This window comes from Orbicella faveolata, unplaced genomic scaffold, assembly GCF_042242905.1.
Source record: "Orbicella faveolata isolate gen_17 unplaced genomic scaffold, um_ofav_v1 contig_47, whole genome shotgun sequence".
Taxonomy (NCBI): domain Eukaryota; kingdom Metazoa; phylum Cnidaria; class Anthozoa; order Scleractinia; family Merulinidae; genus Orbicella; species Orbicella faveolata.
The window spans coordinates 21,407,501-21,422,500 of NW_028301577.1; the positions used below are offsets into that span (position 1 = coordinate 21,407,501).

At 41.2% G+C, this 15,000-nt stretch overlaps 1 protein-coding gene and 16 non-coding genes across 17 annotated transcripts in view; 14 read left to right on the forward strand and 3 right to left on the reverse strand.

The window, feature by feature from the left end:
- The window catches only part of LOC110067620 (uncharacterized), a 98,864-nt gene that overhangs the window by 68,845 nt on the left and 15,019 nt on the right, over positions 1-15,000 (forward strand). The gene's annotated exons all lie outside the window — the stretch shown is intronic.
- On the forward strand, positions 1,408-1,489 carry Trnas-uga (transfer RNA serine (anticodon UGA)). The gene has a single exon. It is a non-coding gene; the product is annotated as a tRNA-Ser (tRNA).
- Positions 2,376-2,457, forward strand: Trnas-uga (transfer RNA serine (anticodon UGA)). Its single transcript has one exon. It is a non-coding gene; the product is annotated as a tRNA-Ser (tRNA).
- Positions 3,189-3,270, forward strand: Trnas-uga (transfer RNA serine (anticodon UGA)). Its single transcript has one exon. It is a non-coding gene; the product is annotated as a tRNA-Ser (tRNA).
- On the forward strand, positions 4,356-4,437 carry Trnas-aga (transfer RNA serine (anticodon AGA)). Its single transcript has one exon. It is a non-coding gene; the product is annotated as a tRNA-Ser (tRNA).
- Positions 5,449-5,530, forward strand: Trnas-uga (transfer RNA serine (anticodon UGA)). The gene has a single exon. It is a non-coding gene; the product is annotated as a tRNA-Ser (tRNA).
- Trnam-cau (transfer RNA methionine (anticodon CAU)) lies at positions 5,955-6,026 on the reverse strand. Its single transcript has one exon. It is a non-coding gene; the product is annotated as a tRNA-Val (tRNA).
- Trnas-aga (transfer RNA serine (anticodon AGA)) lies at positions 6,272-6,353 on the forward strand. The gene has a single exon. It is a non-coding gene; the product is annotated as a tRNA-Ser (tRNA).
- Positions 7,566-7,647, forward strand: Trnas-uga (transfer RNA serine (anticodon UGA)). Its single transcript has one exon. It is a non-coding gene; the product is annotated as a tRNA-Ser (tRNA).
- On the forward strand, positions 8,785-8,866 carry Trnas-cga (transfer RNA serine (anticodon CGA)). Its single transcript has one exon. It is a non-coding gene; the product is annotated as a tRNA-Ser (tRNA).
- Positions 9,467-9,548, forward strand: Trnas-aga (transfer RNA serine (anticodon AGA)). The gene has a single exon. It is a non-coding gene; the product is annotated as a tRNA-Ser (tRNA).
- Positions 10,985-11,066, forward strand: Trnas-uga (transfer RNA serine (anticodon UGA)). The gene has a single exon. It is a non-coding gene; the product is annotated as a tRNA-Ser (tRNA).
- On the reverse strand, positions 11,467-11,538 carry Trnal-cag (transfer RNA leucine (anticodon CAG)). Its single transcript has one exon. It is a non-coding gene; the product is annotated as a tRNA-Leu (tRNA).
- On the forward strand, positions 12,842-12,923 carry Trnas-aga (transfer RNA serine (anticodon AGA)). Its single transcript has one exon. It is a non-coding gene; the product is annotated as a tRNA-Ser (tRNA).
- Positions 13,347-13,418, reverse strand: Trnav-cac (transfer RNA valine (anticodon CAC)). The gene has a single exon. It is a non-coding gene; the product is annotated as a tRNA-Val (tRNA).
- Trnas-aga (transfer RNA serine (anticodon AGA)) lies at positions 13,551-13,632 on the forward strand. The gene has a single exon. It is a non-coding gene; the product is annotated as a tRNA-Ser (tRNA).
- On the forward strand, positions 14,849-14,930 carry Trnas-uga (transfer RNA serine (anticodon UGA)). Its single transcript has one exon. It is a non-coding gene; the product is annotated as a tRNA-Ser (tRNA).

Below are 15,000 nucleotides of genomic sequence, written 5' to 3' on the forward strand. Positions count from 1 at the left end.
ATCCTCGGACCTCTGGGTTATGGGCCCAGCACGCTTCCACTGCGCCACTCTGCTGCTGACAATTAATGTCTTGAAATATTTGAATTGACAGCTTTGCTCTGGTTGCCGTTCATTACATCTAATGTTCCTTCTTGCCTGAATAAAAAGCGTCGAAATTTTTTCTTGCTCGAACGCAGAAAGAAAAAGAAAATCACTCTCGGTTCATGAGCTTCTTAGAGATTCGAAAATCGAATTTACCGACAAAATTGTTTAACATGGCGAATATAAAAAAAAATAATAATGAAAAAACCGTGTTTAGCAGAGCGAGGTTTTGATCCTCGGACCTCTGGGTTATGGGCCCAGCACGCTTCCACTGCGCCACTCTGCTGCTGATGGACAACTATGGATTTACAACCTTTTTTAATTGGTTGCTGTTACTAAGCTGCTTCATGTCCCGCGTGGACCTCCTTTGTTCCTTGTGTATAAAAATCGTGTGTGTGTGTGTGTTTTTTTTGTTTTCTTCACCGTATCCTTAGAGCTGAACCGAACTGAACCGATGCTGTAATTAATTAAAAGTGGTTTAATCTTCTTGACCGAGTTGTAAATCAATTTTCTGCTTAGCGTTACGTTGATACGTTGACAAGGTAGTCGTGGCCGAGTGGTTAAGGCGATGGACTAGAAATCCATTGGGGTCTCCCTGCGCAGGTTCGAATCCTCAGGACAACGAAAAACGGATGTCTATTTAGGCTTTGCACGGACAATGTTTTGATTATTTGGCAATAACCAAGTCCGAACGCGTTATAGCTTTGAACCTGCGACGGGAGTACCTGAAGCACGACAACGCTTTTCACTATGAAATACTCATCCGAAGTTTCACTTTCAAAAGACTTGAAATTAAAATTGAAAAAAGCATGTCGTGTCAAAAACGTATTTTTTCATATTCGGAAACCGATATGTTTACAAGGAGATCCTTCAACTAATCTCGCTAATTGCCGATCCAAGTGCGTTCTCCCTCGTTTGTCTCCAATTTCATGGTTTTCCTTTAATTTGGTCGGTGCAAAATGAGTAAAAATAGGCAGTAAAACGCCTTTAAACATTCTAATAGATAAAAACAAATTACTAGCAGAGCGAGGTTTTGATCCTCGGACCTCTGGGTTATGGGCCCAGCACGCTTCCACTGCGCACTCTACTGCTGCCGGATAACTATTGATTTACAACAGCTTTTCAGCGGTTGCTGTTACTAAACTGTTTCATATGTCACGTGGAACCCCCTTGTTCCATGCTTAATAAAAAGTGTCTTTCTCTGTTTGCTTTTTTTCTTCATCATATCCGTAGAGTTAAACTGAAACAATGCTGTAATATAAACGTGGTTAAATCTTCTTCGCACAGTTTTAAATCGATTTTTTTGCGTAGCGTTAGGTTGGCAAGGTAGTCGTGGCCGAGTGGTTAAGGCGATGGACTTGAAATCCATTGGGGTCTCCCCGCGCAGGTTCGAATCCTGCCGACTACGACAAACTGATGTCTATTTTGGTTTTGCGCAGAGAATGTTTTTTTTTATTATTATTATTATTTCGCAATAAGCAAGTCTGAACGCATTAAAATACCCAGGGAACTTTTGACGGTAGTAGCCTGTAGGGAGACCTGAAGCACGACAACGCCCATCATTTTTTCAAAAACCATCTGACTTGAAAATTAAGACTTGAAAATTAAAAATGAAACAAAGCATATCGTGCCGAAAACTTAGTTTTTTCATTCTTGGAAACCAATATCTTCACAAGGAGATCCTTGAACTCAAGATATTATTACCCTCGCTGAATGGCCGATTCCAAACGCGCTAGGTGCTAATAGCATGGTTTTACTTTAATTTGATTGGTAGAAAAGAAGTAAAATGGGCAGTAAAATGCCTTTAAACATCCTTAGAGGTAAAAATATATTTATATATTAGCAGAGCGAGGTTTTGATCCTCGGACCTCTGGGTTATGGGCCCAGCACGCTTCCACTGCGCCACTCTGCTGCTGACAGAAACTTCTCCTAATTTACATTGTCTTGCTAAAACATCTCTCTGTGAACGCCTCTTTTGTACTTTTGTAAAATTCGAGTCGCAGGAGTGGCTAATTCTAGACGCTCCTGGGATCTCTGAAGCCTAAAGTGATCTAAAAATAACTTAAGAGGGATTACCTTGTTGGGAATAAGACCTGTATGGGAGATGAACTCTCTTACTCTTTATCCTCTCTTAACAATACCTAGTAACGGTATGCATGCTGGTCTGAGGTCAAAATGATAGACATTGTTAGAAATTATCCAGCTTTAGTTTCAGAGAGACCAGAAGCTTATTATCTGAGTGGCTTCTGGAGACAATGATTTAACGAGAGAAAGTTGTAATTGACATCACCGTAGTAGTCGTGGCCGAGTGGTTAAGGCGATGGACTTGAAATCCATTGGGGTCTCCCCGCGCAGGTTCGAATCCTGCCGACTACGAAGAGCTGTTCTCGTTTTTGGCAGATCTAGGGGAGAGGCCCGCCCCCCCCCCCCCCCCGCCGCCTTATTTTGGGTAAAAAAGAAGAATTCACAGAGGGAAGAAAAGGCGCAGGGCAAGCGAAACAAAACTGCTCTTTCCCCTCCCCCCCCCCCCCCTCCTTCCTTAGCTCTAGGTCTCTGGGCCACGTGATATTTTGACAACAAGCAAGTTTGATCGCAATCAAATGATACCTTTTGAACCTCCACCAAAAGTTTAAAGGCCTGATGGACGGAAGAGCGTTTCATTTAGTAACAAACAAAATCATTTGGAATTTTAGTTTCATAGTTTTATAGTTTCAAAAAGGAATAGCCTGTCAAAAATGTATATTTTTCCTCTCGGACACCAATACATTTACAAGGCCAACCTCGCACGCGAGATATTACCCTTGCTTAATATTGTTTTGATCCTCGGACCTCTGGGTGATGGGCCCAGCACGCTTCCACTGCGCCAGTCTGCTGCTGACGAGCAACTGAGGATTTACAACCTTTTTTAATCGGTTGCTCTTACTAATCTACTTTATATGTCACATGGTCCTCCCTTGTTCTTTGTTTATTAAAAGCGTGTGTGTGTGTTCTTTTTTTTCTTCACCGTATCCTTAAAGCCAAACTGAAACGATGCTGTAGTTTAATCCTCGTTAAATCTTCTTCACAGAGTTTTTAATCGATATTTTGCTTAGCGGTATGTTGACAAGGTAGTCGTGGCCGAGTGGTTAAGGCGATGGACTTGAAATCCATTGGGGTCCCCCCGCGCAGGTTCGAATCCTGCCGACTACGATAAACTGATGTCTATTTTGGTTTTGCACAGAGATTGTTTTTATTATTATTATTTTATTCGACAATAAGTCAGAACGCATTAAAATACTTAGGAACCTTCCGACGGTAGTAGTCTGTAGGGAGACCTGAAGCACGACAACGCCAATCATTTTTCAAAAACCATCTGAAGTTTTAGCTTCATAGGACTTGAAAATTTAAAATCAACAAAGCATACCTTGTCGAAAACTTATTTTTTATTCTCGGAAACCAATGTCTTCACAGGGCGATCCTTGAACCCACGATATCATTTTTCTCGCTTCTTGCCGATCCAAGTGCGTTCTTCCGCGTTTGTCTCCAATTGCATGGTTTTCCTTTAATTTGATCGGTGCAAATTAAGTAAAACTGTCAGTAAGTTAAATGCCTTTAAACATTCTTAGAGGTAAAAAAAAAAAAAACAACTACTAACAGAGCGAGGTTTTGATACTCGGACCTCTGGGTTGTGGTCCCAGCACGCTTCCACTGGGCCACTCTGCCACTGTAACGAATACTACTCTTTGTTAACCTCATTCACGTTGTCTTGTTAAAAAACTCTCTTTGTGAACGCCTCTTTTGTACTTTTGAACGAGTTTGAATTGCAAGGTAGTCGTGGCCGAGTCGTTAAGGCGATGGACTAGAAATCCATTGCGGTCTCCCCGCGCAAGTTCGAATTCGTCCGACTACGAAGAACGGACTGTCTATCTTGGCTTTGCATAGAAGATGTTTTGATCATTTTGTGATAAATAAGTCCGAACGCATTATACCTTTGAGTGTCCGACGGGAGCAGGAAAGCACGGCACGGCTCTGCATTTTGGCAACATAATCTGAAGTTTAAGTTTCATAAGACTTGAAAATTAAAACTTGAAAAGCTACACCGTGCCAAAAACTCGGAAACCAATATCTTCACAAGGCGATCCTCAAACACAGGGTATCATTACCCTCGCTTCCACTGCGCCACTCTGCTACTGTAACGAATACTACTCTTTGTTAACCTCATTCACGTTGTCTTGGTGAAATATTCTCTTCGTGAACGTCTCTTTTGTACTTTTGAACGAGGTTGAGTTGCCAAGGTAGTCGTGGCCGAGTGGTTAAGGCGATGGACTAGAAATCCACTGGGGTCTCCCCGCGCAGGTTCGAATCCTGCCGACTACGAAGAACGGATGTCTATTTTGGCTTTGCACGGAGAATGTTTTTGATTATTTGGCAATAACCAAGTCCGAACGCGTTATATCTTTGAACCTACGACGGGAGTAGCAAGACCTGAAGCACGACAACGCCTTTCATTATGAAATACTCATCTGAACTTTTAGTTTCAAAAGACTTGAAATTAACAATGAAAAAAGCATATCGTGTCAAAAACGTATTATTCATTCTCGGAAATCAATATCTTCACAAGGAGATCCTTGAACCACGCTCGCTACTTGCCGATCCATTTGCGTTCTCCCTCGTTTGTTTCCAATTGCATGGTTTTCCTTTAACGGCGATCGGTGCAAATTAAGTAAAACAGGCAGTAAATTAATTAAAACGCCTTTAAACATCCTCAGAGGTAAAAAAAAGTTACTAGCAGAGCGAGGTTTTGATCCTCGGACCTCTGGGTTATGGGCCCAGCACGCTTCCACTGCGCCACTCTGCTGCTGACGGTTTGTCTTGAAATATTTAATTTGACAGCTTTCCTCTGGTGGCCGTTCATTACATCTAATGTTCCTTCTTCCCTGAATAAAAAGCGTCGAAATTTTTTCTTGCTCGAACGCAGAAAGAAAAAGAGAATCACCCTCGGTTCATAAGCTTCTTAGAGATTGGAAAATTGAATTTACCGACAAAATTGTTTTAAAAAAAAAGTGAAAAAAACCATGTTTAGCAGAACGAGGTCTCGATCCTCGGACCTCTGAATTATGGGCCCAGCACGCTTCCACTGCGCCACTCTGCTACTGACGGACTGTGGATTTACAGCCGTTTTTAATCGGTTGCTGTTACTAAGCTGCTTCATGTCCCGCGTGGACCTCCTTTGTTCCTTGTGTATAAGAATGGTGTGTGCTTTCTTTGTTTGTTTTCTTCACCGTATCCTTAGAGTCAAACTGTAACGATGCAGTAATTAATTAAAAGTGGTTTAATCTTCTTGACCGAGTTTTAAATCAATTTTCTGCTTAGCATAACGTTGACAAGGTAGTCGTGGCCGAGTGGTTAAGGCGATGGACTTGAAATCCATTGGGGTCTCCCCGCGCAGGTTCGAATCCTGCCGACTACGAAAAACTGATGTCTATTTTGGCTTTGTCCCGAGAATGTTTCTTAGTATTTGACATAATCAAGTCCAAACGCATTAAAATACCTAGGGACTTCTGACGGTGGTAGCCTGTAGGGAGACCTGTAGCACGACAACGCCCATCATTTTTCAAAAACCATCTGAAGTTTTAGTTTCAAAAAACTTGAAAATTAAAAATGAAAAAAGCATATCGTGTCGAAAACTTATTTGTTTCATTCTGGAAACCAATATCTTCACAAAGAGATCCTTGAACCGAGCATGTCATTACCCTGGTTGAATTGCCGATTCCAAACGCGCTCTCCAGTGCTTGGCGCCCATTGCATGGTTTTTTTTCTTTAATGTGATCGGTAGAAAAGAAGTAAAAGGCTGTAAATTGCCTTTAAACATTCTTGGAGGTAAAAAAAAATACTAGCAGAGCGAGGTTTTGATCCTCGGACCTCTGGGTTGTGGGCCCAGCACGCTTCCACTGCGCCACTCTGCTGCTGACGAGTAACTGGATTTATAACTGTTTTTTCTCGGTTGCTCTTACCTCTGCTTTTTATGCCACATGGTTCTCCCTTGTTCCATGTTTTATAAAAAGTTTGTATGTTTGTTATTTTTTTTGCTTTAAAATGAGAAACTTTTTTCCTTCACTTTATGGTGAAACGATAGTATAATTTAAAATGGTTAAATCTTCTTGACCGAGTTTCAAATCAATTTGCTGCTTATTAGCGTTACGTTGACCAGGTAGTCGTGGCCGAGTGATTGAGGCAATGGACTAGAAATCCACTGGGGTCTCCCCGCGCAGGTTCGAATCCTGCCGACTACGAAGAGCTGTTCTCTTCTTTTTTGGCTTTGAACAGTAAATAATTATTTGGAAATGATCTTTTGACAACAAGCAAATTTGATCGCAATCAAATAATACTTTTAAACCTCCGACGAAAGGTTAAAGGCCTGAAGCACGGAAACGCGTTTCATTTAGTAACATACAGAATCAGTTGAATTTTCAGTTTCATAGGACTTTTAAAAATGAAAAAAAGAATAGCGTGTCAAAAATGTGCTTTGTTACTCTCAGACACCAATTTATTTACAAGGCCAACCTCGTAGGCGAGACAGTACCTTTGCTTAAAATTGCCGATCGATATTTTTGTTGCGCCCGTTCTCCCGCCCTTGTCGCCCGTTGTACGGTTTTTCTTTAATTTTATTGGTAGAAAATGAGTGAAAAGAAGCAGTAAAATGTCTTCAGGCATTCTTTTAAGTTTAGAAGAAACTATTAGCAGAGCGAGGTTTTGATCCTCGGACCTCTGGGTTATGGGCCCAGCACGCTTCCACTGCGCCACTCTGCTGCTGACAGAAAATGTCTTGAAATTTAACTATGGACCTGAATGTTTTCCACTAGTGGATTTTAAAATCGGTCCTTTAATTATATGTAATGTTTTTTTATTTTTTTGCCTGAATAAAATAAAAAGAAAATTTGTTGCTCCAACATAATGAGAAAAAGAACATCATTCTTAACTCATACCCTTCTGAGGGATTAGATAATCTAATGTACGAACAAAACGACCATTAAAATGTAAACACGATATTTTAGCAGAGCGAGGTTTTGATCCTCGGACCTCTGGGTTATGGGCCCAGCACGCTTCCACTGCGCCACTCTGCTGCTGACAGATACTTCTCGTAATTTACATTGTCTTGCTAAAACATCTCTTTGTGAACGCCTCTTTTGTACTTTTGTAAAATTCGAGTCACAGGATTGACTAATTCTAGATTCTCCGGGATCTATGAAGCCTAAAGTGATCTAAAAATAACTTAAGTGGGATTACCTTGTTGGGAATAAGACCTGTATGGGAGATGAACTCTCTTACTCTTTATCCTCTCTTAACAATACCTAGTAACGCTGTGTATGCTGGTCTGAGGTCAAAACGATAGACATTATTAAAAATTACCCTGCTTTAGTTTCAGAGAGAGCAGAAGCTTACCACCTGAGTGGCTTCTGGAGACAATGATTTAACGAGAGAAAGTTGTAATTGACATCACCGTAGTAGTGGTGGCGGAGTGGTTAAGGCGATGGACTTGAAATCCATTGGGGTTTTCCCGCGCAGGTTCGAATCCTGCCGATTAAGAAGAGCTGTTCTCGTTTTAGGCAGATCTAGGGGAGAGGTCCGGGGGGCCTGCACCCCCGCCTTATTTTGGGTAAAAAAGAAGAAATAACACAGGGAAGAAAAGGCGCAGGGCAAGCAAACAAAATCGCTTCCCCCCCCCCCCCCCCTTCCCTTAGCTCTAGGTCTCTAGGCCACGTGATATTTTCACAACAAGCAAGTTTGATCGCAATCAAATGATACCTTTTGAACCTCCACCAAAAGTTTAAAGGCCTGATGGACGGAAGCGCGTTTCATTTAGGAACAAACAAAATGATTTGGAATTTTTAGTTTCATAGTTTCATAGTTTCAAAAAGGAACAGCGTGTCAAAAATGTATTTTTTTTTACTCTCGGACACTAATACGTTTACAAGGCCAACCTCGCACGGCAGACATTAGCCTTGCTTAATATTGTCGATCGATATTTTTGTTGCGCGTGTTCTCTCGCGCTTGTTGTCGGTTGCATGATTTTTGTTTAATTTGATTGGTGGAAAATAAGTAAAAAGAAGCAGTAAAACGTCGAAGCTATTAGCAGAGCGAGGTTTTGATCCTCGCACCCCTGGGTTATGGGCCCAGCACACTTCCACTGCGCCACTCTGCTGCTGACAGGTAATGTCTTGAAATATTTAACTTAACAGCTTTCCTTTGGTCGCCGTTCATTACATCTAATGTTCCTTCTTTCCTGAATAAAAAGCGTCGAAATAGAAAATCACTCTCGGTTCATGAGCTTCTTAGAGATTCGAAAATCGAATTTACCGACAAAATTGTTTAACATGGCGAACATAAAATAAAAATAAAAATAAAATAAAAAAAAACCATATTTAGCAGAGCGAGGGTTTGATCCTCGGACCTCTGGGTTATGGGCCCAGCACGCTTCCACTGCGCCACTCTGCTGCTGACGGACAACTATGGATTTACAACCATTTTTAATCGGTTGTTGTTACTAAGGAGCTTCATGTCCCGTGTGGACCTCCTTTGTTCGTTGTGTATAAAACTCGTGTGTGTGTTCTTTTTTTGTTTTTTTCACCTCATCCTTAGAACCAAACTAACACGATGCTGTAATTTAAACGTGGTTAAATCTTCTAAACAACGTTTTAAATCGATTCTTTTTATGTTGACAAGGTAGTCGTGGTCGAGTGGTTAAGGCGATGGACTCGAAATCCATTGGGGTCTTCCCGCGCAGGTTCGAATCCTGCCGACTACGATAAACTGGTCTCTATTTTGACTTTGCACAGAAAATGATTTTTATCATTTGGTAATAAACAAGAATGAACACGTTAAAATACCTTGGAACTTCCGACGGTAGTAACCTGTAGGAAGACCTGAAGCGCGACAACGCCCATCATTTTTTAAAAATCATCTGAAGTTTTAGTTTCATAAGACTTGAATATTAAAATGAACAAAGCGTATCGTGTCAAAAACTCATGCTTTTCTTTTTTAGAAACCAATATCTTCACAGGGAGATCCTTGAACCCAGAGTATCATTACCCTCACTGAATGGCCGATTCCAAACGGGTTCATACGCGCTTGGCGCCAATTGCATGGTTTTTCTCTAATTGGATTGTTAGGAAAGAATTAAAATAAGTAGTAAATCGCCTTCAAACATCCTTAGGGGTAAAAAAAATACTAGCAGAGCTAGGTTTTTGATCCTCGGACCTCTGGGTTACGGGCCCAGCACGCTTCCGCTGCGCCTCTCTGCTACTTTGACGGATTCTGCTCCTTGTCAACCTCCTCCACGTTGTGTTGGTAAAAATATCTTTGTTAACGTTCCTTTTGTACTTTTGAACAGGTTTGAACTGTCAAGGTAGTCGTGGCCGAGTGGTTAAGGCGATGGACTAGAAATCCATTGGGGTCTCTCCGCGCAGGTTCGAATCCTGCCGACTACGAAGAGCTTTTCTCTTCTTTTTTGGTTTTGAACAGCAAATGTCACGAAATAATCTTTTCTGAACAAGCAAGTTTGATCGCAATCAAATGATACCTTTGAACCTCCAACGGGAGTATAAAGTCCTGAAGGCGCGACGACGTCGTGTCAAAGAGTTAGTCAGTTTTTAACTCTCAGACACCAATCCGTTTACAAGGTCAACCTCATAAGCAAGATATTACCCTAACTCAATATTGCCGGTGGATATTTTTTCGCACGTTTTCTCTCCCGCTTGTCGCCGGTTGCATGGTTTTTCTTTAATTTGATTGGTGGACAATAAGGAAAAATAAGAAGTAAAATGTCTTCAGAAATTCTTTCATGTAAAATAAAAAGAAAATTTGTTGCTCCAACATAATGAGAAAAAGAACATCACTCTCAACTCATACCCTTCTGAGGGATTAGATAATCTAATGTACGAACAAAACGGCCATTAAAATGTAAACACGATATTTTAGCAGAGCGAGGTTTTGATCCTCGGACCTCTGGGTTATGGGCACAGCACGCTTCCACTGCGCCACTCTGCTGCTGACAGATAACGTCTTGAAATTTAACTATTGACTTGGCTGCTTTCCACCGGTGGATTTTAAAATCGGTCCTTTAATTATATGTAATGTTCTTTTTTGCCTGAATGAGGTAAAAAGAAAATTTGTTGCTCCAACATAATAAGAGAAAGAACATCACTCTCGACTCATACCCTTCTGAGGGATTAGAAAATCTTATGTACCAACAAAACGGCCATTAAAAAGTTTTAAAACGATACTTTAGCAGAGCGAGGTTTTGATCCTCGGACCTCTGGGTTATGGGCCCAGCACGCTTCCACTGCGCCACTCTGCTGCTGACGGACGACTTTGGATTTACAACCGTATTTATCGGTTGCTGTTGCTAAACCGTTTTATATGCTACATGGACCTCCCTTGTTCCATGTTTCATAAATAGTACGTGTGTGCTCGTTTATTCTTTTTAAACGAGAAACTTTTTTCCTTCACCTCATCCTTAGAACCAACTTAACATCCATAAAGTGGAATTAAGGCCTCTTCCACATCACACCGGAGAAATTTGAAAACGGAGATTTCACTCTGAAAATGCATTAATGTTTTCTGTCCACGCTACTCCGGAGGAATTTAAAAACGCAACAATCACCGGCCATTTTGGATTTGTGTTTGAAAAAGAACTCGGTCAGTAAATCATATGATTATCGTGGCTATATCGTTTTCGAAAAGCTCCGTTTTCAAAATGTTTTCCGTCCACATCAAAACGAAAAACCGTTTTCCTTTTCGTGTTTCCGTTTCGTTAGTGTGTGCGATAGGCCTAATAACCGTAGAAATATAACTGCGTTTTAAGATTCCTCTGACGGAATGTAGACAGAGTCTAAAACATTTTACTTACCACAGATTTCACAAGGTAGTCGTGGCCGAGTGGTTAAGGCGATGGACTTGAAATACATTGGGGTCACCCCGCGCAGGTTCGAATCCTGCCGACTACGTTGAACTGATCTTTTATCTTTTTATTCTTGTGTGAACTGAAATAAAATGGCTGCAGGTCTCCTCGCCATCACTGAAGACGTTGATGCATGTGTTAATTACGAATTTCACAACCTGAAAATCCAAAAGAAAACATAATTGTGATCACTGATCTGTCTGGGTTTTGAAAATGATTATGTTTTTTTCTGTCTTCAAGTAAGAGGTTTTTAGGAGTACTTGTGATTACGATAAGCCTTTGTCGAAACTTGCATTTGTACGTTTTCAACAACGAAGTGACTATTTTTGGCTTATACAGTTCTGAATGATAGAAAAGGTAATCCCCCTCCTAGCTGATGTTAATTTTGCTTCCAAGAAATTAGAAGCAAAATCTATTCGTAAGAGTGAAACAGAAAAATGAAAAACTAGCAGAGCGAGGTTTTGATCCTCGGACCTCTGGGTTCTGGGTCCAGCACGCTTCCACTGCGCCACTCTGCTGCTGTAACGAAAACTGCTCTTTGTTAACCTCATTCACGTTGTCTTGGTAAAAAAGTCTCTTTGTGAGCGCCTCTTTTGTACTTTTGAACGAGTTTGGATTGCCACCTTATCCTTAGAGCCAAACTGAAACGATGCTGTAATTAATTAAAAGTGATTTAATCTTCTTGACCGAGGTTTAAATCAATTTTCTGCTTAGCGTTAAGGCGATAAGGCGATGGACTCGAAATCCATTGGGGTCTCCCCGCACAGGCTCGAATCCTGCCGACTACGAAAAACTGATGTCTATTTTGGTTTTCCACAGGGAATGTTTGTTTATTATTTGGCGATAAACATGTCCGAACGCATTATACCTTTGAACCTCCGATGGGAATAGGAAGACCTGAAGCACGGCCACGCCCTACAGTTTGCTAAAAGCATCTGAAGTTTTAGTTTCCTTAAACTTTAAAATTAAAGATCGAGAAAGTATACCGTGTCAAAAACTCCGAAACCAATACCTTCACAAGGTGATCCTCGAACACAGGTTATCATTACCCTCAGTTAGTGGGCGATCGATATTTTTGTTGTGCGCGCTCTCCTACATTTGGTGCCAATTGCATGGTTTTCCTTTAAATTGACTGGTGCGAAATAAGTAAAAAGTAGGCAGTAAAACACCTTTAAAAACTGTTACAGGTGAAAAAATATTACTAGCAGAGCGAGGTTTTGATCCTCGGACCTCTGGGTTATGGGCCCAGCACGCTTCCACTGCACCACTCTGCTGCTGACGGTTTGTCTTGAAATATTTAATTTGACAGCTTTCCTCTGGTGGCCGTTCATTACATCTAATGTTCCTTCTTCCCTGAATAAAAAGCGTCGAAATTTTTTCTTGCTCGAACGCAGAAAGAAAAAGAGAATCACTCTCGGTTCATAAGCTTCTTAGAGATTCGAAAATTGAATTTACCGACAAAATTGTTTAACATTGCGAACATGAAAAAAAAAATGAAAACAATCATGTTTAGCAGAACGAGGTTTTAATCCTCGGAGCTCTGGGTTATGGGCCCAGCACGCTTCCACTGCGCCACTCTGCTACTGACGGACAACTATGGATTTACAGCCTTTTTTAATCGGTTGCTGTTACTGAGCTGCTTCATGTCCCGCGTGGACCTCCTTTGTTCCTTGTGTATAAGAATGGTGTGTGCTTTCTTTTTTTGCTTTGTTCACCGTATCCTTAGAGCCAAACTGAAACGATGCTGTAATTAATTAAAAGTGGTTTAATCTTCTTGACCGAGTTTTAAATCAATTTTCTGCTTCGCAATACGTTGACAAGGTAGTCGTGGCCGAGTGGTTAAGGCGATGGACTAGAAATCCATTGGGGTCTCCCCGCGCAGGTTCGAATCCTGCCGACTACGAAAAACTGATGTCTATTTTGGCTTTGTCCAGAGAATTTTTCTTAGTATTTGACATAATCGAGTCCAAACGCATTAAAATACCTAGGGACTTCTGACGGTGGTAGCCTGTAGGGAGACCTGAAGCACGACAACGCCCATCATTTTTCAAAAACAATCTGAAGTTTTAGTTTCAAAAAACTTGAAAATGAAAAATGAAAAAAGCATATCGTGTCGAAAACTTATTTGTTTCATTCTGGAAACCAATATCTTCACAAAGAGATCCTTGAACCGAGCATGTCATTACCCTGGTTGAATTGCCGATTCCAAACGCGCTCTCCAGTGCTTGGCGCCCATTGCATGTTTTTTTTCTTCAATGTGATCGGTAGAAAAGAAATAAAAGGCTGTAAATTGCCTTTAAACATTCTTGGAGGTAAAAAAAAATTCTAGCAGAGCGAGGTTTTGATCCTCGGACCTCTGGGTTGTGGGCCCAGCACGCTTCCACTGCGCCACTCTGCTGCTGACGAGTAACTATGGATTTATGACTGTGTTTTATCGGTTGCTCTTACCTCTGCTTTTTATGCCACATGGTTAAATCTTCTTGACCGAGTTTCAAATCAATTTGCTGCTTATTAGCGTTACGTTGACCAGGTAGTCGTGGCCGAGTGATTGAGGCAATGGACTAGAAATCCACTGGGGTCTCCCCGCGCAGGTTCGAATCCTGCCGACTACGAAGAGCTGTTCTCTTCTTTTTTGACTTTGAACAGTAAATAATTATTTGGAAATGATCTTTTGACAACAAGCAAATTTGATCGCAATCAAATAATACTTTTAAACCTCCGACGAAAGGTTAAAGGCCTGAAGCACGGAAACGCGTTTCATTTAGTAACATACAGAATCAGTTGAATTTTCAGTTTCATAGGACTTTTAAAAATGAAAAAAAGAATAGCGTGTCAAAAATGTGCTTTTTTACTCTCAGACACCAATTTATTCACAAGGCCAACCTCGTAGGCGAGACAGTACCTTTGCTTAAAATTGCAGATCGATATTTTTGTTGCGCCCGTTCTCCCGCCCTTGTCGCCCGTTGCACGGTTTTTCTTTAATTTAATTGGTAGAAAATAAGTGAAAAGAAGCAGTAAAATGTCTTCAGGCATTCTTTTAAGTTTAAAAGAAACTACTAGCAGAGCGAGGTTTTGATCCTCGGACCTCTGGGTTATGGGCCCAGCACGCTTCCACTGCGCCACTCTGCTGCTGACGGAAAATGTCTTGAAATTTAACTATGGACCTGAATGTTTTCCACTAGTGGATTTTAAAATCGGTCCTTTAATTATATGTAATGTTTTTTTGGTTTTTTTTTGCCTGAATAAAATAAAAAGAAAATTTGTTGCTCCAACATAATGAGAAAAAGAACATCACTCTCAACTCATACCCTTCTGAGGGATTAGATAATCTAATGTACGAACAAAACGGCCATTAAAATGTAAACACGATATTTTAGCAGAGCGAGGTTTTGATCCTCGGACCTCTCGGTTATGGGCTCAGCACGCTTCCACTGCGCCACTCTGCTGCTGACAAATACTACTCCTCATTCACATTGTCTTCCTAAAACATCTCTCTGTGAATGCCTCTTTTGTAGTTTTGTAAAATTCGAGTCGCAGGATTGGCTAATTCTAGATTCTCCTGGGATCTATGAAGCCTAAAGTGATCTAAAAATAACTTAAGAGGGGTTACCTTGTTGGGAATAAGACCTGTATGGGGGATGAACTCTCTTACTCTTTATCCTCTCTTAACAATACCTAGTAACGCTGTGTATGTTGGTCTGAGGTGAAAATGACAGACATTATTAGAAATTACCCAGCTTTAGTTTCATAGGAAGTAGAAGCTTATCATCTAAGTAGCTTCTGGAGACAATGATTTAACGAGAGAAAGTTGTAATTGGCATCACCGTAGTAGTCGTGGCCGAGTGGTTAAGGCGATGGACTTGAAATCCATTGGGGTCTCCCCGCGCAGGTTCGAATCCTGCCGATTACGAAGAGCTTCTCGTTTTTGGCAGATCTGGGGGAGGGGTCCAGGGGTCCCGCACCCCCCCCCCCGCCTTATT